The sequence below is a fragment of the Phoenix dactylifera genome, chromosome 4, assembly GCF_051530095.1.
Source record: "Phoenix dactylifera cultivar Ajwa chromosome 4, Ajwa_hap1_PhDact_Kaust_v1.1, whole genome shotgun sequence".
Lineage (NCBI taxonomy): Eukaryota > Viridiplantae > Streptophyta > Magnoliopsida > Arecales > Arecaceae > Phoenix > Phoenix dactylifera.
In genome coordinates, this window is record NC_143193.1 from 39,100,910 (window position 1) to 39,117,743 (window position 16,834).

Below are 16,834 nucleotides of genomic sequence, written 5' to 3' on the forward strand. Positions count from 1 at the left end.
ACAAAGCAGCAGACCTCGACGGCCCGAGACATTCGCGCCGCCGGGGCCGTTCTGGCGTAGGATTCAACGCGCTGGTCCCGCTATGCGGCATGGCACCGCCAGTCTCCGGACTCAGTTTATTTTCGGGGAAAAAAAATTATCCGAAGAGGAAAAGCCAAAAGCCGAAAAATTAAAAATAAATATTATCAAAAAATAAAAAAGCGGGCAAAAAATAAAAGGGGTGCAACACGAGGACTTCCCAGGGGGTCACCCATCCTAGTACTACTCTCGCCCAAGCACGCTTAACTACGGAGTTCTGATGGGATCCGGTGCCTTAGTGCTGGTATGATCGCACCCATGACATGCCCATCGAAACTCCCTTTTATGACAAAGCAGCAGACCTCGACGGCCCGAGACATTCGCGCCGCCGGGGCCGTTCTGGCGTAGGATTCAACGCGCTGGTCACGCTATGCGGCATGGCACCGCCAGTCTCCGGACTCAGTTTATTTTCGGGGGAAAAAAATTATCCGAAGAAGAAAAGCCAAAAGCCGAAAAATTAAAAATAAATATTATCAAAAAATAAAAAAGCGGGCAAAAAATAAAAGGGGTGCAACACGAGGACTTCCCTGGGGGTCACCCATCCTAGTAGTACTCTCGCCCAAGCACGCTTAACTGCGGAGTTCTGATGGGATCCGGTGCATTAGTGCTGGTATGATCGCACCCATGACATGCCCTTCGAAACTCCCTTTTATGACAAAGCAGCAGACCTCGACGGCCCGAGACATTCGCGCCGCCGGGGCCGTTCTGGCATAGGATTCAACGCGCGGGTCCCACTATGCGGCATGGCACCGCCAGTCTCCGGACTCAGTTTATTTTTGGGGGAAAAAATTATCCGAAGAGGAAAAGCCAAAAGCCGAAGAATTAAAAATAAATATTATCAAAAAATAAAAAAGCGGGCAAAAAATAAAAGAGGTGCAACACGAGGACTTCCCAGGGGTCACCCATCCTAGTACTACTCTCGCCCAAGCATGCTTAACTGCGAAGTTCTGATGGGATCCGGTGCATTAGTGCTGGTATGATCGCACGCATGACATGCCCTTCGAGACTACCTTTTATGACAAAGCAGCAGACCTCGACGGCCCGAGACATTCGCGCCGCCGGGGCCGTTCTGGCGTAGGATTCAACGCGCTGGTCCCGCTATGCGGCATGGCACCGCCAGTCTCCGGACTCAGTTTATTTTCGGAGGAAAAAAATTATCCGAAGAGGAAAAGCCAAAAGCCAAAAAATTAAAAATAAATATTATCAAAAAATAAAAAAGCGGGCAAAAAATAAAAGGGGTTCAACACGAGGACTTCCCAGGGGGTCACCCATCCTAGTACTACTCTCGCCCAAGCACGCTTAACTGCGGAGTTCTGATGGGATCCGGTGCATTAGTGCGGGTATGATCGCACCCATGACATGCCCATCGAAACTCCCTTTTATGACAAAGCAGCAGACCTCGACGGCCCGAGACATTCGCGCCGCCGGGGCCGTTCTAGCGTAGGATTCAACGCGCTGGTCCCGCTATGCGGCATGGCACCGCCAGTCTCCGGACTCAGTTTATTTTCGGAGGAAAAATATTATCTGGAGAGGAAAAGCCAAAAGCCGAAAAATTAAAAATAAATATTATCAAAAAATAAAAAAGCGGGCAAAAAATAAAAGGGGTGCAACACGAGGACTTCCCAGGGGGTCACCCATCCTAGTACTACTCTCGCCCAAGCACGCTTAACTGCGGAGTTCTGTTGGGATCCGGTGCATTAGTGCTGGTATGATCGCACCCATGACATGCTCTTCGAAACTCCCTTTTATGACAAAGCAGCAGACCTCGACGGCCCGAGACATTCGCGCCGCCGGGGCCGTTCTGGCGTAGGATTCAACGCGCTGGTCCCGCTATGCGGCATGGCACCGCCAGTCTCCGGACTCAGTTTATTTTCGGGGGAAAAAAATTATCCGAAGAAGAAAACTCAAAAGCCGAAAAATTAAAAATAAATATTATCAAAAAATAAAAAAGGGGGCAAAAAATAAAAGGGGTGCAACACGAGGACTTCCCAGGGGGTCACCCATCCTAGTACTACTCTCGCCCAAGCACGCTTAACTGCGGAGTTCTGATAGGATCCGGTGCATTAGTGCTGGTATGATCGCACGCATGACATGCCCTTCGAAACTACCTTTTATGACAAAGCAGCAGACCTCGACGGCCCGAGACATTCGCGCCGCCGGGGCCGTTCTGGCGTAGGATTCAACGCGCTGGTCCCGCTATGCGGCATGGCACCGCCAGTCTCCGGACTCAGTTTATTTTCGGGGAAAAAAAATTATCCGAAGAGGAAAAGCCAAAAGCCGAAAAATTAAAAATAAATATTATCAAAAAATAAAAAAGCGGGCAAAAAATAAAAGGGGTGCAACACGAGGACTTCCCAGGGGGTCACCCATCCTAGTACTACTCTCGCCCAAGCACGCTTAACTACGGAGTTCTGATGGGATCCGGTGCCTTAGTGCTGGTATGATCGCACCCATGACATGCCCATCGAAACTCCCTTTTATGACAAAGCAGCAGACCTCGACGGCCCGAGACATTCGCGCCGCCGGGGCCGTTCTGGCGTAGGATTCAACGCGCTGGTCACGCTATGCGGCATGGCACCGCCAGTCTCCGGACTCAGTTTATTTTCGGGGGAAAAAAATTATCCGAAGAAGAAAAGCCAAAAGCCGAAAAATTAAAAATAAATATTATCAAAAAATAAAAAAGCGGGCAAAAAATAAAAGGGGTGCAACACGAGGACTTCCCAGGGGGTCACCCATCCTAGTAGTACTCTCGCCCAAGCACGCTTAACTGCGGAGTTCTGATGGGATCCGGTGCATTAGTGCTGGTATGATCGCACCCATGACATGCCCTTCGAAACTCCCTTTTATGACAAAGCAGCAGACCTCGACGGCCCGAGACATTCGCGCCGCCGGGGCCGTTCTGGCATAGGATTCAACGCGCGGGTCCCACTATGCGGCATGGCACCGCCAGTCTCCGGACTCAGTTTATTTTTGGGGGAAAAAATTATCCGAAGAGGAAAAGCCAAAAGCCGAAGAATTAAAAATAAATATTATCAAAAAATAAAAAAGCGGGCAAAAAATAAAAGAGGTGCAACACGAGGACTTCCCAGGGGTCACCCATCCTAGTACTACTCTCGCCCAAGCATGCTTAACTGCGGAGTTCTGATGGGATCCGGTGCATTAGTGCTGGTATGATCGCACGCATGACATGCCCTTCGAAACTACCTTTTATGACAAAGCAGCAGACCTCGACGGCCCGAGACATTCGCGCCGCCGGGGCCGTTCTGGCGTAGGATTCAACGCGCTGGTCCCGCTATGCGGCATGGCACCGCCAGTCTCCGGACTCAGTTTATTTTCGGAGGAAAAAAATTATCCGAAGAGGAAAAGCCAAAAGCCAAAAAATTAAAAATAAATATTATCAAAAAATAAAAAAGCGGGCAAAAAATAAAAGGGGTTCAACACGAAGACTTCCCAGGGGGTCACCCATCCTAGTACTACTCTCGCCCAAGCACGCTTAACTGCGGAGTTCTGATGGGATCCGGTGCATTAGTGCGGGTATGATCGCACCCATGACATGCCCATCGAAACTCCCTTTTATGACAAAGCAGCAGACCTCGACGGCCCGAGACATTCGCGCCGCCGGGGCCGTTCTGGCGTAGGATTCAACGCGCTGGTCCCGCTATGCGGCATGGCACCGCCAGTCTCCGGACTCAGTTTATTTTCGGAGGAAAAAAATTATCCGGAGAGGAAAAGCCAAAAGCCGAAAAATTAAAAATAAATATTATCAAAAAATAAAAAAGCGGGCAAAAAATAAAAGGGGTGCAACACGAGGACTTCCCAGGGGGTCACCCATCCTAGTACTACTCTCGCCCAAGCACGCTTAACTGCGGAGTTCTGTTGGGATCCGGTGCATTAGTGCTGGTATGATCGCACCCATGACATGCTCTTCGAAACTCCCTTTTATGACAAAGCAGCAGACCTCGACGGCCCGAGACATTCGCGCCGCCGGGGCCGTTCTGGCGTAGGATTCAACGCGCTGGTCCCGCTATGCGGCATGGCACCGCCAGTCTCCGGACTCAGTTTATTTTCGGAGGAAAAAAATTATCCGAAGAGGAAAAGCCAAAAGCCAAAAAATTAAAAATAAATATTATCAAAAAATAAAAAAGCGGGCAAAAAATAAAAGGGGTGCAACACGAGGACTTCCCAGGGGGTCACCCATCCTAGTACTACTCTCGCCCAAGCACACTTAACTGCGGAGTTCTGATGGGATCCGGTGCATTAGTGCTGGTATGATCGCACCCATGACATGCCCTTCGAAACTCCCTTTTATGACAAAGCAGCAGACCTCGATGGCCCGAAACATTCGCGCCGCCGAGGCCGTTCTGGCAACACCGCTATGCGGCATGGCACCGCGAGTCTCCGGAATCAGTTTATTTTCGGGAAAAAAAATTATCCGAAGAGAAAAAGCCAAAAGCCGAAAAATTAAAAATAAATATTATCAAAAAATAAAAAAGCGGGCAAAAAATAAAAGGGGTGCAACACGAGGACTTCCCAGGGGGTCACCCATCCTAGTACTACTCTCGCCCAAACACGCTTAACTGTGGAGTTCTGATGGGATCCGGTGCATTAGTGCGGGTATGATCGCACCCATGACATGCCCATCGAAACTCCCTTTTATGACAAAGCAGCAGACCTCGACGGCCCGAGACATTCGCGCCGCCGGGGCCGTTCTGGCGTAGGATTCAACGCGCTGGTCCCGCTATGCGGCATGGCACCGCCAGTCTCCGGACTCAGTTTATTTTCGGGGGAAAAAATTATCCGAAGAGGAAAAGCCAAAAGCCGAAAAATTAAAAATAAATATTATCAAAAAATAAAAAAGCGGGCAAAAAATAAAAGGGGTGCAACACGAGGACTTCCCAGGGGGTCACCCATCCTAGTACTACTCTCGCCCAAGCACGCTTAACTGCGGAGTTCTGATGGGATCCGGTGCCTTAGTGCTGGTATGATCGCACCCATGACATGCCCATCGAAACTCCCTTTTATGACAAAGCAGCAGACCTCGACGACCCGAGACATTCGCGCCGCCGGGGCCGTTCTGGCGTAGGATTCAACGCGCTGGTCCCGCTATGCGGCATGGCACCGCCAGTCTCCGGACTCAGTTTATTTTCGGAGGAAAAAAATTATCCGGAGAGGAAAAGCCAAAAGCCGAAAAATTAAAAATAAATATTATCAAAAAATAAAAAAGCGGGCAAAAAATAAAAGGGGTGCAACACGAGGACTTCCCAGGGGGTCACCCATCCTAGTACTACTCTCGCCCAAGCACGCTTAACTGCGGAGTTCTGTTGGGATCCGGTGCATTAGTGCTGGTATAATCGCACCCATGACATGCTCTTCGAAACTCCCTTTTATGACAAAGCAGCAGACCTCGACGGCCCGAGACATTCGCGCCGCCGGGGCCGTTCTGGCGTAGGATTCAACGCGCTGGTCCCGCTATGCGGCATGGCACCGCCAGTCTCCGGACTCAGTTTATTTTCGGAGGAAAAAAATTATCCGAAGAGGAAAAGCCAAAAGCCAAAAAATTAAAAATAAATATTATCAAAAAATAAAAAAGCGGGCAAAAAATAAAAGGGGTGCAACACGAGGACTTCCCAGGGGGTCACCCATCCTAGTACTACTCTCGCCCAAGCACGCTTAACTGCGGAGTTCTGATGGGATCCGGTGCATTAGTGCTGGTATGATCGCACCCATGACATGCCCTTCGAAACTCCCTTTTATGACAAAGCAGCAGACCTCGATGGCCCGAAACATTCGCGCCGCCGAGGCCGTTCTGGCGTAGGATTCAACACGCTGGTCCCGCTATGCGGCATGGCACCGCGAGTCTCCGGAATCAGTTTATTTTCGGGAAAAAAAATTATCCGAAGAGAAAAAGCCAAAAGCCGAAAAATTAAAAATAAATATTATCAAAAAATAAAAAAGCGGGCAAAAAATAAAAGGGGTGCAACACGAGGACTTCCCAGGGGGTCACCCATCCTAGTACTACTCTCGCCCAAACACGCTTAACTGCGGAGTTCTGATGGGATCCGGTGCATTAGTGCGGGTATGATCGCACCCATGACATGCCCATCGAAACTCCCTTTTATGACAAAGCAGCAGACCTCGACGGCCCGAGACATTCGCGCCGCCGGGGCCGTTCTGGCGTAGGATTCAACGCGCTGGTCCCGCTATGCGGCATGGCACCGCCAGTCTCCGGACTCAGTTTATTTTCGGGGGAAAAAAATTATCCGAAGAGGAAAAGCCAAAAGCCAAAAAATTAAAAATAAATATTATCAAAAAATAAAAAAGCGGGCAAAAAATAAAAGGGGTGCAACACGAGGACTTCCCAGGGGGTCACCCATCCTAGTACTACTCTCGCCCAAGCACGCTTAACTGCGGAGTTCTGATGGGATCCGGTGCCTTAGTGCTGGTATGATCGCACCCATGACATGCCCATCGAAACTCCCTTTTATGACAAAGCAGCAGGCCTCGACGGCCCGAGACATTCGCGCCGCCGGGGCCGTTCTGGCATAGGATTCAACGCGCTGGTCCCGCTATGCGGCATGGCACCGCCAGTCTCCGGACTCAGTTTATTTTCGGGGGAAAAAAATTATCCGAAGAGAAAAAGCCAAAAGCCGAAAAATTAAAAATAAATATTATCAAAAAATAAAAAAGCGGGCAAAAAATAAAAGGGGTGCAACACGAGGACTTCCCAGGGGGCCACCCATCCTAGTACTACTCTCGCCCAAGCACGCTTAACTGCGGAGTTCTGATGGGATCCGGTGCATTAGTGCGGGTATGATCGCACCCATGACATGCCCATCGAAACTCCCTTTTATGACAAAGCAGCAGACCTCGACGGCCCGAGACATTCGCGCCGCCGGGGCCGTTCTGGCATAGGATTCAACGCGCTGGTCCCGCTATGCGGCATGGCACCGCCAGTCTCCGGACTCAGTTTATTTTCGGGGGAAAAAAATTATCCGAAGAGGAAAAGCCAAAAGCCGAAAAATTAAAAATAAATATTATCAAAAAATAAAAAAGCTGGCAAAAAATAAAAGGGGTGCAACACGAGGACTTCCCAGGGGGTCACCCATCTTAGTACTACTCTCGCCCAAGCACGCTTAACTGCGGAGTTCTGATGGGATCCGGTGCCTTAGTGCTGGTATGATCGCACCCATGACATGCCCATCGAAACTCCCTTTTATGACAAAGCAGCAGACCTCGACGACCCGAGACATTCGCGCCGCCGGGGCCGTTCTGGCGTAGGATTCAACGCGCTGGTCCCGCTATGCGGCATGGCACCGCCAGTCTCCGGACTCAGTTTATTTTCGGAGGAAAAAAATTATCCGGAGAGGAAAAGCCAAAAGCCGAAAAATTAAAAATAAATATTATCAAAAAATAAAAAAGCGGGCAAAAAATAAAAGGGGTGCAACACGAGGACTTCCCAGGGGGTCACCCATCCTAGTACTACTCTCGCCCAAGCACGCTTAACTGCGGAGTTCTGTTGGGATCCGGTGCATTAGTGCTGGTATAATCGCACCCATGACATGCTCTTCGAAACTCCCTTTTATGACAAAGCAGCAGACCTCGACGGCCCGAGACATTCGCGCCGCCGGGGCCGTTCTGGCGTAGGATTCAACGCGCTGGTCCCGCTATGCGGCATGGCACCGCCAGTCTCTGGACTCAGTTTATTTTCGGAGGAAAAAAATTATCCGAAGAGGAAAAGCCAAAAGCCAAAAAATTAAAAATAAATATTATCAAAAAATAAAAAAGCGGGCAAAAAATAAAAGGGGTGCAACACGAGGACTTCCCAGGGGGTCACCCATCCTAGTACTACTCTCGCACAAGCACGCTTAACTGCGGAGTTCTGATGGGATCCGGTGCATTAGTGCTGGTATGATCGCACCCATGACATGCCCTTCGAAACTCCCTTTTATGACAAAGCAGCAGACCTCGATGGCCCGAAACATTCGCGCCGCCGAGGCCGTTCTGGCGTAGGATTCAACACGCTGGTCCCGCTATGCGGCATGGCACCGCGAGTCTCCGGAATCAGTTTATTTTCGGAAAAAAAAATTATCCGAAGAGAAAAAGCCAAAAGCCGAAAAATTAAAAATAAATATTATCAAAAAATAAAAAAGCGGGCAAAAAATAAAAGGGGTGCAACACGAGGACTTCCCAGGGGGTCACCCATCCTAGTACTACTCTCGCCCAAACACGCTTAACTGCGGAGTTCTGATGGGATCCGGTGCATTAGTGCGGGTATGATCGCACCCATGACATGCCCATCGAAACTCCCTTTTATGACAAAGCAGCAGACCTCGACGGCCCGAGACATTCGCGCCGCCGGGGCCGTTCTGGCGTAGGATTCAACGCGCTGGTCCCGCTATGCGGCATGGCACCGCCAGTCTCCGGACTCAGTTTATTTTCGGGGGAAAAAAATTATCCGAAGAGGAAAAGCCAAAAGCCGAAAAATTAAAAATAAATATTATCAAAAAATAAAAAAGCGGGCAAAAAATAAAAGGGGTGCAACACGAGGACTTCCCAGGGGGTCACCCATCCTAGTAGTACTCTCGCCCAAGCACGCTTAACTGCGGAGTTCTGATGGGATCCGGTGCATTAGTGCTGGTATGATCGCACCCATGACATGCCCTTCGAAACTCCCTTTTATGACAAAGCAGCAGACCTCGACGGCCCGAGACATTCGCGCCGCCGGGGCCGTTCTGGCATAGGATTCAACGCGCGGGTCCCACTATGCGGCATGGCACCGCCAGTCTCCGGACTCAGTTTATTTTCGGGGAAAAAAATTATCCGAAGAGGAAAAGCCAAAAGCCGAAGAATTAAAAATAAATATTATCAAAAAATAAAAAAGCGGGCAAAAAATAAAAGAGGTGCAACACGAGGACTTCCCAGGGGTCACCCATCCTAGTACTACTCTCGCCCAAGCATGCTTAACTGCGGAGTTCTGATGGGATCCGGTGCATTAGTGCTGGTATGATCGCACGCATGACATGCCCTTCGAAACTACCTTTTATGACAAAGCAGCAGACCTCGACGGCCCGAGACATTCGCGCCGCCGGGGCCGTTCTGGCGTAGGATTCAACGCGCTGGTCCCGCTATGCGGCATGGCACCGCCAGTCTCCGGACTCAGTTTATTTTCGGAGGAAAAAAATTATCCGAAGAGGAAAAGCCAAAAGCCAAAAAATTAAAAATAAATATTATCAAAAAATAAAAAAGCGGGCAAAAAATAAAAGGGGTGCAACACGAGGGCTTCCCAGGGGGTCACCCATCCTAGTACTACTCTCGCCCAAGCACGCTTAACTGCGGAGTTCTGATGGGATCCGGTGCATTAGTGCGGGTATGATCGCACCCATGACATGCCCATCGAAACTCCCTTTTATGACAAAGCAGCAGACCTCGACGGCCCGAGACATTCGCGCCGCCGGGGCCGTTCTGGCGTAGGATTCAACGCGCTGGTCCCGCTATGCGGCATGGCACCGCCAGTCTCCGGACTCAGTTTATTTTCGGAGGAAAAAAATTATCCGGAGAGAAAAAGCCAAAAGCCGAAAAATTAAAAATAAATATTATCAAAAAATAAAAAAGCGGGCAAAAAATAAAAGGGGTGCAACACGAGGACTTCCCAGGGGGTCACCCATCCTAGTACTACTCTCGCCCAAGCACGCTTAACTGCGGAGTTCTGTTGGGATCCGGTGCATTAGTGCTGGTATGATCGCACCCATGACATGCTCTTCGAAACTCCCTTTTATGACAAAGCAGCAGACCTCGACGGCCCGAGACATTCGCGCCGCCGGGGCCGTTCTGGCGTAGGATTCAACGCGCTGGTCCCGCTATGCGGCATGGCACCGCCAGTCTCCGGACTCAGTTTATTTTCGGAGGAAAAAAATTATCCGAAGAGGAAAAGCCAAAAGCCAAAAAATTAAAAATAAATATTATCAAAAAATAAAAAAGCGGGCAAAAAATAAAAGGGGTGCAACACGAGGACTTCCCAGGGGGTCACCCATCCTAGTACTACTCTCGCCCAAGCACGCTTAACTGCGGAGTTCTGATGGGATCCGGTGCATTAGTGCTGGTATGATCGCACCCATGACATGCCCTTCGAAACTCCCTTTTATGACAAAGCAGCAGACCTCGACGGCCCGAAACATTCGCGCCGCCGAGGCCGTTCTGGCGTAGGATTCAACACGCTGGTCCCGCTATGCGGCATGGCACCGCGAGTCTCCGGAATCAGTTTATTTTCGGGAAAAAAAATTATCCGGAGAGAAAAAGCCAAAAGCCGAAAAATTAAAAATAAATATTATCAAAAAATAAAAAAGCGGGCAAAAAATAAAAGGGGTGCAACACGAGGACTTCCCAGGGGGTCACCCATCCTAGTACTACTCTCGCCCAAACACGCTTAACTTTGGAGTTCTGATGGGATCCGGTGCATTAGTGTGGGTATGATCGCACCCATGACATGCCCATCGAAACTCCCTTTTATGACAAAGCAGCAGACCTCGACGGCCCGAGACATTCGCGCCGCCGGGGCCGTTCTGGCGTTGGATTCAACGCGCTGGTCCCGCTATGCGGCATGGCACCGCCAGTCTCCGGACTCAGTTTATTTTCGGGGGAAAAAAATTATCCGAAGAGGAAAAGCCAAAAGCCGAAAAATTAAAAATAAATATTATCAAAAAATAAAAAAGCGGGCAAAAAATAAAAGGGGTGCAACACGAGGACTTCCCAGGGGGTCACCCATCCTAGTACTACTCTCGCCCAAGCACGCTTAACTGCGGAGTTCTGATGGGATCCGGTGCCTTAGTGCTGGTATGATCGCACCCATGATATGCCCATCGAAACTCCCTTTTATGACAAAGCAGCAGACCTCGACGACCCGAGACATTCGCGCCGCCGGGGCCGTTCTGGCGTAGGATTCAACGCGCTGGTCCCGCTATGCGGCATGGCACCGCCAGTCTCCGGACTCAGTTTATTTTCGGAGGAAAAAAATTATCCGGAGAGGAAAAGCCAAAAGCCGAAAAATTAAAAATAAATATTATCAAAAAATAAAAAAGCGGGCAAAAAATAAAAGGGGTGCAACACGAGGACTTCCCAGGGGGTCACCCATCCTAGTACTACTCTCGCCCAAGCACGCTTAACTGCGGAGTTCTGTTGGGATCCGGTGCATTAGTGCTGGTATGATCGCACCCATGACATGCTCTTCGAAACTCCCTTTTATGACAAAGCAGCAGACCTCGACGGCCCGAGACATTCGCGCCGCCGGGGCCGTTCTGGCGTAGGATTCAACGCGCTGGTCCCGCTATGCGGCATGGCACCGCCAGTCTCCGGACTCAGTTTATTTTCGGAGGAAAAAAATTATCCGAAGAGGAAAAGCCAAAAGCCAAAAAATTAAAAATAAATATTATCAAAAAATAAAAAAGCGGGCAAAAAATAAAAGGGGTGCAATACGAGGACTTCCCAGGGGGTCACCCATCCTAGTACTACTCTCGCCCAAGCACGCTTAACTGCGGAGTTCTGATGGGATCCGGTGCATTAGTGCTGGTATGATCGCACCCATGACATGCCCTTCGAAACTCCCTTTTATGACAAAGCAGCAGACCTCGACGGCCCGAAACATTCGCGCCGCCGAGGCCGTTCTGGCGTAGGATTCAACACGCTGGTCCCGCTATGCGGCATGGCACCGCGAGTCTCCGGAATCAGTTTATTTTCGGGAAAAAAAATTATCCGAAGAGAAAAAGCCAAAAGCCGAAAAATTAAAAATAAATATTATCAAAAAATAAAAAAGCGGGCAAAAAATAAAAGGGGTGCAACACGAGGACTTCCCAGGGGGTCACCCATCCTAGTACTACTCTCGCCCAAACACGCTTAACTGTGGAGTTCTGATGGGATCCGGTGCATTAGTGCGGGTATGATCGCACCCATGACATGCCCATCGAAACTCCCTTTTATGACAAAGCAGCAGACCTCGACGGCCCGAGACATTCGCGCCGCCGGGGCCGTTCTGGCGTTGGATTCAACGCGCTGGTCCCGCTATGCGGCATGGCGCCGCCAGTCTCCGGACTCAGTTTATTTTCGGGGGAAAAAAATTATCCGAAGAGGAAAAGCCAAAAGCCGAAAAATTAAAAATAAATATTATCAAAAAATAAAAAAGCGGGCAAAAAATAAAAGGGTTGCAACACGAGGACTTCCCAGGGGGTCACCCATCCTAGTACTACTCTCGCCCAAGCACGCTTAACTGCGGAGTTCTGATGGGATCCGGTGCCTTAGTGCTGGTATGATCGCACCCATGATATGCCCATCGAAACTCCCTTTTATGACAAAGCAGCAGACCTCGACGACCCGAGACATTCGCGCCGCCGGGGCCGTTCTGGCGTAGGATTCAACGCGCTGGTCCCGCTATGCGGCATGGCACCGCCAGTCTCCGGACTCAGTTTATTTTCGGAGGAAAAAAATTATCCGGAGAGGAAAAGCCAAAAGCCGAAAAATTAAAAATAAATATTATCAAAAAATAAAAAAGCGGGCAAAAAATAAAAGGGGTGCAACACGAGGACTTCCCAGGGGGTCACCCATCCTAGTACTACTCTCGCCCAAGCACGCTTAACTGCGGAGTTCTGTTGGGATCCGGTGCATTAGTGCTGGTATAATCGCACCCATGACATGCTCTTCGAAACTCCCTTTTATGACAAAGCAGCAGACCTCGACGGCCCGAGACATTCGCGCCGCCGGGGCCGTTCTGGCGTAGGATTCAACGCGCTGGTCCCGCTATGCGGCATGGGACCGCCAGTCTCCGGACTCAGTTTATTTTCGGAGGAAAAAAATTATCCGAAGAGGAAAAGCCAAAAGCCAAAAAATTAAAAATAAATATTATCAAAAAATAAAAAAGCGGGCAAAAAATAAAAGGGGTGCAACACGAGGACTTCCCAGGGGGTCACCCATCCTAGTACTACTCTCGCCCAAGCACGCTTAACTGCGGAGTTCTGATGGGATCCGGTGCATTAGTGCTGGTATGATCGCACCCATGACATGCCCTTCGAAACTCCCTTTTATGACAAAGCAGCAGACCTCGATGGCCCGAAACATTCGCGCCGCCGAGGCCGTTCTGGCGTAGGATTCAACACGCTGGTCCCGCTATGCGGCATGGCACCGCGAGTCTCCGGAATCAGTTTATTTTCGGGAAAAAAAATTATCCGAAGAGAAAAAGCCAAAAGCCGAAAAATTAAAAATAAATATTATCAAAAAATAAAAAAGCGGGCAAAAAATAAAAGGGGTGCAACACGAGGACTTCCCTGGGGGTCACCCATCCTAGTACTACTCTCGCCCAAACACGCTTAACTGCGGAGTTCTGATGGGATCCGGTGCATTAGTGCGGGTATGATCGCACCCATGACATGCCCATCGAAACTCCCTTTTATGACAAAGCAGCAGACCTCGACGGCCCGAGACATTCGCGCCGCCGGGGCCGTTCTGGCGTAGGATTCAACGCGCTGGTCCCGCTATGCGGCATGGCACCGCCAGTCTCCGGACTCAGTTTATTTTCGGGGGAAAAAAATTATCCGAAGAGGAAAAGCCAAAAGCCGAAAAATTAAAAATAAATATTATCAAAAAATAAAAAAGCGGGCAAAAAATAAAAGGGGTGCAACACGAGGACTTCCCAGGGGGTCACCCATCCTAGTACTACTCTCGCCCAAGCACGCTTAACTGCGGAGTTCTGATGGGATCCGGTGCATTAGTGCGGGTATGATCGCACCCATGACATGCCCATCGAAACTCCCTTTTATGACAACGCAGCAGACCTCGACGGCCCGAGACATTCGCGCCGCCGGGGCCGTTCTGGCGTAGGATTCAACGCGCTGGTCCCGCTATGCGGCATGGCACCGCCAGTCTCCGGACTCAGTTTATTTTCGGGGGAAAAAAATTATCCGAAGAGGAAAAGCCAAAAGCCGAAAAATTAAAAATAAATATTATCAAAAAATAAAAAAGCGGGCAAAAAATAAAAGGGGTGCAACACGAGGACTTCCCAGGGGGTCACCCATCCTAGTACTACTCTCGCCCAAGCACGCTTAACTGCGGAGTTCTGATGGGATCCGGTGCCTTAGTGCTGGTATGATCGCACCCATGACATGCCCATCGAAACTCCCTTTTATGACAAAGCAGCAGGCCTCGACGGCCCGAGACATTCGCGCCGCCGGGGCCGTTCTGGCATAGGATTCAACGCGCTGGTCCCGCTATGCGGCATGGCACCGCCAGTCTCCGGACTCAGTTTATTTTCGGGGGAAAAAAATTATCCGAATAGAAAAAGCCAAAAGCCGAAAAATTAAAAATAAATATTATCAAAAAATAAAAAAGCGGGCAAAAAATAAAAGGGGTGCAACACGAGGACTTCCCAGGGGGCCACCCATCCTAGTACTACTCTCGCCCAAGCACGCTTAACTGCGGAGTTCTGATGGGATCCGGTGCATTAGTGCTACTATGATCGCACCCATGACATGCCCTTCGAAACTCCCTTTTATGACAAAGCAGCAGACCTCGATGGCCCGAGACATTCGCGCCGCCGGGGACGTTCTGGCATAGGATTCGACACGCTGGTCCCGCTATGCGGCATGGCACCGCGAGTCCCCGGACTCAGTTTATTTTCCGGGGAAAAAATTATCCGAAGAGAAAATGCCAAAAGCCGAAAAATTAAAAATAAATATTATCAAAAAATAAAAAAGTGGGCAAAAAATAAAAGGGGTGCAACACGAGGACTTCCCAGGGGGTCACCCATCCTAGTACTACTCTCGCCCAAGCACGCTTAACTGCGGAGTTCTGATGGGATCCGGTGCATTAGTGCTGGTATGATCGCACCCATGACATGCCCATCGAAACTCCCTTTTATGACAAAGCAGCAGACCTCGACGGCCCGAGACATTCGCGCCGCCGGGGCCGTTCTGGCGTAGGATTCAACGCGCTGGTCCCGCTATGCGGCTTGGCACCGCCAGTCTCCGGACTTAGTTTATTTTCGGGGGAAAAAAATTATCCGAAGAGGAAAAGCCAAAAGCCGAAAAATTAAAAATAAATATTATCAAAAAATAAAAAAACGGGCAAAAAATATAAGGGGTGCAACACGAGGACTTCCCAGGGGGTCACCCATCCTAGTACTACTCTCGCCCAAGCCCGCTTAACTGCGGAGTTCTGATGGGATCCGGTGCATTAGTGCTGGTATGATCGCACCCATGACATGCCCTTCGAAACTCCCTTTTATGACAAAGCAACAGACCTCGACGGCCCGAGACATTCGCGCCGCCGGGGCCGTTCTGGCGTAGGATTCAAAGCGCTGGTCCCGCTATGCGGCATGGCACCGCCAGTCTCCGGACTCAGTTTATTTTCGGGGGAAAAAAATTATCCGAAGAGGAAAAACCAAAAGCCGAAAAATTAAAAATAAATATTATCAAAAAATAAAAAAGCGGGCAAAAAATAAAAGGGGGGCAACAAGAGGACTTCCCGGGGGTCACCCATCCTAGTACTAATCTTGCCCAAGCACGCTTAACTGCGGAGTTCTGATGGGATCCGGTGCATTAGTGCTGGTATGATCGCACCCATGACATGCCCATCGAAACTCCCTTTTATGACAAAGCAGCAGACCTCGACGGCCCGAGACATTCGCGCCGCCGGGGCCGTTCTGGCGTAGGATTCAACGCGCTGGTCCCGCTATGCGGCATGGCACCGCCAGTCTCCGGACTCAGTTTATTTTCGGAGGAAAAAAATTATCCGAAGAGGAAAAGCCAAAAGCCAAAAAATTAAAAATAAATATTATCAAAAAATAAAAAAGCGGGCAAAAAATAAAAGGGTGCAACACGAGGACTTCCCAGGGGGTCACCCATCCTAGTACTACTCTCGCCCAAGCACGCTTAACTGCGGAGTTCTGATGGGATCCGGTGCATTAGTGCTGGTATGATCGCACCCATGACATGCCCTTCGAAACTCCCTTTTATGACAAAGCAGCAGACCTCGATGGCCCGAAACATTCGTGCCGCCGAGGCCGTTCTGGCGTAGGATTCAACACGCTGGTCCCGCTATGCGGCATGGCACCGCGAGTCTCCGGACTCAGTTTATTTTCGGGAAAAAAAATTATCCGAAGAGAAAAAGCCAAAAGCCGAAAAATTAAAAATAAATATTATCGAAAAATAAAAATGCGGGCAAAAAATAAAAGGGGTGCAACACGAGGACTTCCCAGGGGGTCACCCATCCTAGTACTACTCTCGCCCAAACACGCTTAACTGCGGAGTTCTGATGGGATCCGGTGCATTAGTGCTGGTATGATCGCACCCATGACTCGCCCATCGAAACTCCCTTTTATGACAAAGCAGCAGACCTCGACGGCCTGAGACATTCGCGCCGCCGGGGCCGTTCTGGCGTAGGATTCAACGCGCTGGTCCCGCTATGCGGCATGGCACCGCCAGTCTCCGGACTCAGTTTATTTTCGGGGGAAAAAAATTATCCGAAGAGGAAAAGCCAAAAGCCGAAAAATTGAAAATAAATATTAAAAATAAAAAAGCGGGCAAAAAATAAAAGGGGTGCAACACGAGGACTTCCCAGGGGGTCACCCATCCTAGTACTACTCTCGCCCAAGCACGCTTAACTGCGGAGTTCTGATGGGATCCGGTGCATTAGTGCTGGTATGATCGCACCCATGACATGCCCATCGAAACTCCCTTTTATGACAAAGCAGCAGACCTCGACGGCCCGAGACATTCGC

General features: G+C 49.8%; 42 non-coding genes and 4 pseudogenes across 42 annotated transcripts; all 46 read right to left on the minus strand.

Annotated features, from left to right (window-relative positions):
* Window positions 1-217: 217 nt before the first annotated feature.
* On the minus strand, window positions 218-336 carry LOC149767286 (5S ribosomal RNA). Its single transcript, XR_016400760.1, has one exon. It is a non-coding gene; the product is annotated as a 5S ribosomal RNA (ribosomal RNA).
* Window positions 337-583: 247 nt separating this feature from the next.
* Window positions 584-702, minus strand: LOC149767287 (5S ribosomal RNA). The gene has a single exon (XR_016405661.1). It is a non-coding gene; the product is annotated as a 5S ribosomal RNA (ribosomal RNA).
* A 246-nt stretch (window positions 703-948) lies between these two features.
* On the minus strand, window positions 949-1,066 carry LOC149767288 (5S ribosomal RNA; annotated as a pseudogene).
* A 247-nt stretch (window positions 1,067-1,313) lies between these two features.
* Window positions 1,314-1,432, minus strand: LOC149767289 (5S ribosomal RNA). The gene has a single exon (XR_016406225.1). It is a non-coding gene; the product is annotated as a 5S ribosomal RNA (ribosomal RNA).
* A 247-nt stretch (window positions 1,433-1,679) lies between these two features.
* On the minus strand, window positions 1,680-1,798 carry LOC149767290 (5S ribosomal RNA). Its single transcript, XR_016403089.1, has one exon. It is a non-coding gene; the product is annotated as a 5S ribosomal RNA (ribosomal RNA).
* Window positions 1,799-2,045: 247 nt separating this feature from the next.
* LOC149767291 (5S ribosomal RNA) lies at window positions 2,046-2,164 on the minus strand. Its single transcript, XR_016406195.1, has one exon. It is a non-coding gene; the product is annotated as a 5S ribosomal RNA (ribosomal RNA).
* A 247-nt stretch (window positions 2,165-2,411) lies between these two features.
* Window positions 2,412-2,530, minus strand: LOC149767292 (5S ribosomal RNA). The gene has a single exon (XR_016400761.1). It is a non-coding gene; the product is annotated as a 5S ribosomal RNA (ribosomal RNA).
* A 247-nt stretch (window positions 2,531-2,777) lies between these two features.
* LOC149767293 (5S ribosomal RNA) lies at window positions 2,778-2,896 on the minus strand. The gene has a single exon (XR_016404149.1). It is a non-coding gene; the product is annotated as a 5S ribosomal RNA (ribosomal RNA).
* Window positions 2,897-3,142: 246 nt separating this feature from the next.
* On the minus strand, window positions 3,143-3,260 carry LOC149767294 (5S ribosomal RNA; annotated as a pseudogene).
* A 247-nt stretch (window positions 3,261-3,507) lies between these two features.
* On the minus strand, window positions 3,508-3,626 carry LOC149767295 (5S ribosomal RNA). Its single transcript, XR_016407791.1, has one exon. It is a non-coding gene; the product is annotated as a 5S ribosomal RNA (ribosomal RNA).
* A 247-nt stretch (window positions 3,627-3,873) lies between these two features.
* On the minus strand, window positions 3,874-3,992 carry LOC149767296 (5S ribosomal RNA). The gene has a single exon (XR_016403090.1). It is a non-coding gene; the product is annotated as a 5S ribosomal RNA (ribosomal RNA).
* Window positions 3,993-4,239: 247 nt separating this feature from the next.
* On the minus strand, window positions 4,240-4,358 carry LOC149767297 (5S ribosomal RNA). The gene has a single exon (XR_016400792.1). It is a non-coding gene; the product is annotated as a 5S ribosomal RNA (ribosomal RNA).
* Window positions 4,359-4,587: 229 nt separating this feature from the next.
* LOC149767298 (5S ribosomal RNA) lies at window positions 4,588-4,706 on the minus strand. The gene has a single exon (XR_016406310.1). It is a non-coding gene; the product is annotated as a 5S ribosomal RNA (ribosomal RNA).
* Window positions 4,707-4,952: 246 nt separating this feature from the next.
* On the minus strand, window positions 4,953-5,071 carry LOC149767299 (5S ribosomal RNA). Its single transcript, XR_016400608.1, has one exon. It is a non-coding gene; the product is annotated as a 5S ribosomal RNA (ribosomal RNA).
* Window positions 5,072-5,318: 247 nt separating this feature from the next.
* On the minus strand, window positions 5,319-5,437 carry LOC149767300 (5S ribosomal RNA). Its single transcript, XR_016404433.1, has one exon. It is a non-coding gene; the product is annotated as a 5S ribosomal RNA (ribosomal RNA).
* Window positions 5,438-5,684: 247 nt separating this feature from the next.
* LOC149767301 (5S ribosomal RNA) lies at window positions 5,685-5,803 on the minus strand. The gene has a single exon (XR_016411651.1). It is a non-coding gene; the product is annotated as a 5S ribosomal RNA (ribosomal RNA).
* Window positions 5,804-6,049: 246 nt separating this feature from the next.
* On the minus strand, window positions 6,050-6,168 carry LOC149767302 (5S ribosomal RNA). The gene has a single exon (XR_016403015.1). It is a non-coding gene; the product is annotated as a 5S ribosomal RNA (ribosomal RNA).
* A 247-nt stretch (window positions 6,169-6,415) lies between these two features.
* Window positions 6,416-6,534, minus strand: LOC149767303 (5S ribosomal RNA). Its single transcript, XR_016400609.1, has one exon. It is a non-coding gene; the product is annotated as a 5S ribosomal RNA (ribosomal RNA).
* Window positions 6,535-6,781: 247 nt separating this feature from the next.
* Window positions 6,782-6,900, minus strand: LOC149767304 (5S ribosomal RNA). Its single transcript, XR_016403181.1, has one exon. It is a non-coding gene; the product is annotated as a 5S ribosomal RNA (ribosomal RNA).
* Window positions 6,901-7,147: 247 nt separating this feature from the next.
* LOC149767305 (5S ribosomal RNA) lies at window positions 7,148-7,266 on the minus strand. The gene has a single exon (XR_016400913.1). It is a non-coding gene; the product is annotated as a 5S ribosomal RNA (ribosomal RNA).
* A 247-nt stretch (window positions 7,267-7,513) lies between these two features.
* On the minus strand, window positions 7,514-7,632 carry LOC149767306 (5S ribosomal RNA). The gene has a single exon (XR_016404434.1). It is a non-coding gene; the product is annotated as a 5S ribosomal RNA (ribosomal RNA).
* Window positions 7,633-7,879: 247 nt separating this feature from the next.
* On the minus strand, window positions 7,880-7,998 carry LOC149767307 (5S ribosomal RNA). Its single transcript, XR_016404188.1, has one exon. It is a non-coding gene; the product is annotated as a 5S ribosomal RNA (ribosomal RNA).
* A 246-nt stretch (window positions 7,999-8,244) lies between these two features.
* On the minus strand, window positions 8,245-8,363 carry LOC149767308 (5S ribosomal RNA). Its single transcript, XR_016403016.1, has one exon. It is a non-coding gene; the product is annotated as a 5S ribosomal RNA (ribosomal RNA).
* Window positions 8,364-8,610: 247 nt separating this feature from the next.
* On the minus strand, window positions 8,611-8,729 carry LOC149767309 (5S ribosomal RNA). The gene has a single exon (XR_016404150.1). It is a non-coding gene; the product is annotated as a 5S ribosomal RNA (ribosomal RNA).
* Window positions 8,730-8,975: 246 nt separating this feature from the next.
* On the minus strand, window positions 8,976-9,093 carry LOC149767310 (5S ribosomal RNA; annotated as a pseudogene).
* Window positions 9,094-9,340: 247 nt separating this feature from the next.
* Window positions 9,341-9,459, minus strand: LOC149767311 (5S ribosomal RNA). The gene has a single exon (XR_016400838.1). It is a non-coding gene; the product is annotated as a 5S ribosomal RNA (ribosomal RNA).
* A 247-nt stretch (window positions 9,460-9,706) lies between these two features.
* LOC149767312 (5S ribosomal RNA) lies at window positions 9,707-9,825 on the minus strand. Its single transcript, XR_016403091.1, has one exon. It is a non-coding gene; the product is annotated as a 5S ribosomal RNA (ribosomal RNA).
* A 247-nt stretch (window positions 9,826-10,072) lies between these two features.
* LOC149767313 (5S ribosomal RNA) lies at window positions 10,073-10,191 on the minus strand. The gene has a single exon (XR_016411652.1). It is a non-coding gene; the product is annotated as a 5S ribosomal RNA (ribosomal RNA).
* A 246-nt stretch (window positions 10,192-10,437) lies between these two features.
* LOC149767314 (5S ribosomal RNA) lies at window positions 10,438-10,556 on the minus strand. Its single transcript, XR_016403700.1, has one exon. It is a non-coding gene; the product is annotated as a 5S ribosomal RNA (ribosomal RNA).
* Window positions 10,557-10,803: 247 nt separating this feature from the next.
* LOC149767315 (5S ribosomal RNA) lies at window positions 10,804-10,922 on the minus strand. Its single transcript, XR_016400610.1, has one exon. It is a non-coding gene; the product is annotated as a 5S ribosomal RNA (ribosomal RNA).
* Window positions 10,923-11,169: 247 nt separating this feature from the next.
* On the minus strand, window positions 11,170-11,288 carry LOC149767316 (5S ribosomal RNA). The gene has a single exon (XR_016403092.1). It is a non-coding gene; the product is annotated as a 5S ribosomal RNA (ribosomal RNA).
* A 247-nt stretch (window positions 11,289-11,535) lies between these two features.
* Window positions 11,536-11,654, minus strand: LOC149767317 (5S ribosomal RNA). Its single transcript, XR_016407399.1, has one exon. It is a non-coding gene; the product is annotated as a 5S ribosomal RNA (ribosomal RNA).
* Window positions 11,655-11,900: 246 nt separating this feature from the next.
* LOC149767318 (5S ribosomal RNA) lies at window positions 11,901-12,019 on the minus strand. Its single transcript, XR_016406311.1, has one exon. It is a non-coding gene; the product is annotated as a 5S ribosomal RNA (ribosomal RNA).
* Window positions 12,020-12,266: 247 nt separating this feature from the next.
* LOC149767319 (5S ribosomal RNA) lies at window positions 12,267-12,385 on the minus strand. Its single transcript, XR_016403520.1, has one exon. It is a non-coding gene; the product is annotated as a 5S ribosomal RNA (ribosomal RNA).
* A 247-nt stretch (window positions 12,386-12,632) lies between these two features.
* On the minus strand, window positions 12,633-12,751 carry LOC149767320 (5S ribosomal RNA). The gene has a single exon (XR_016404435.1). It is a non-coding gene; the product is annotated as a 5S ribosomal RNA (ribosomal RNA).
* Window positions 12,752-12,998: 247 nt separating this feature from the next.
* On the minus strand, window positions 12,999-13,117 carry LOC149767321 (5S ribosomal RNA). Its single transcript, XR_016411653.1, has one exon. It is a non-coding gene; the product is annotated as a 5S ribosomal RNA (ribosomal RNA).
* A 246-nt stretch (window positions 13,118-13,363) lies between these two features.
* Window positions 13,364-13,482, minus strand: LOC149767322 (5S ribosomal RNA). The gene has a single exon (XR_016404905.1). It is a non-coding gene; the product is annotated as a 5S ribosomal RNA (ribosomal RNA).
* A 247-nt stretch (window positions 13,483-13,729) lies between these two features.
* LOC149767323 (5S ribosomal RNA) lies at window positions 13,730-13,848 on the minus strand. Its single transcript, XR_016400809.1, has one exon. It is a non-coding gene; the product is annotated as a 5S ribosomal RNA (ribosomal RNA).
* Window positions 13,849-14,095: 247 nt separating this feature from the next.
* On the minus strand, window positions 14,096-14,214 carry LOC149767324 (5S ribosomal RNA). Its single transcript, XR_016400611.1, has one exon. It is a non-coding gene; the product is annotated as a 5S ribosomal RNA (ribosomal RNA).
* A 247-nt stretch (window positions 14,215-14,461) lies between these two features.
* Window positions 14,462-14,580, minus strand: LOC149767325 (5S ribosomal RNA). Its single transcript, XR_016407664.1, has one exon. It is a non-coding gene; the product is annotated as a 5S ribosomal RNA (ribosomal RNA).
* A 246-nt stretch (window positions 14,581-14,826) lies between these two features.
* On the minus strand, window positions 14,827-14,945 carry LOC149767326 (5S ribosomal RNA). The gene has a single exon (XR_016411654.1). It is a non-coding gene; the product is annotated as a 5S ribosomal RNA (ribosomal RNA).
* Window positions 14,946-15,192: 247 nt separating this feature from the next.
* On the minus strand, window positions 15,193-15,311 carry LOC149767327 (5S ribosomal RNA). Its single transcript, XR_016402923.1, has one exon. It is a non-coding gene; the product is annotated as a 5S ribosomal RNA (ribosomal RNA).
* Window positions 15,312-15,558: 247 nt separating this feature from the next.
* Window positions 15,559-15,676, minus strand: LOC149767328 (5S ribosomal RNA; annotated as a pseudogene).
* Window positions 15,677-15,922: 246 nt separating this feature from the next.
* LOC149767329 (5S ribosomal RNA) lies at window positions 15,923-16,041 on the minus strand. The gene has a single exon (XR_016412453.1). It is a non-coding gene; the product is annotated as a 5S ribosomal RNA (ribosomal RNA).
* Window positions 16,042-16,287: 246 nt separating this feature from the next.
* On the minus strand, window positions 16,288-16,406 carry LOC149767330 (5S ribosomal RNA). Its single transcript, XR_016401121.1, has one exon. It is a non-coding gene; the product is annotated as a 5S ribosomal RNA (ribosomal RNA).
* Window positions 16,407-16,649: 243 nt separating this feature from the next.
* Window positions 16,650-16,768, minus strand: LOC149767331 (5S ribosomal RNA). Its single transcript, XR_016411655.1, has one exon. It is a non-coding gene; the product is annotated as a 5S ribosomal RNA (ribosomal RNA).
* Between the last annotated feature and the right edge of the window lie 66 nt (window positions 16,769-16,834).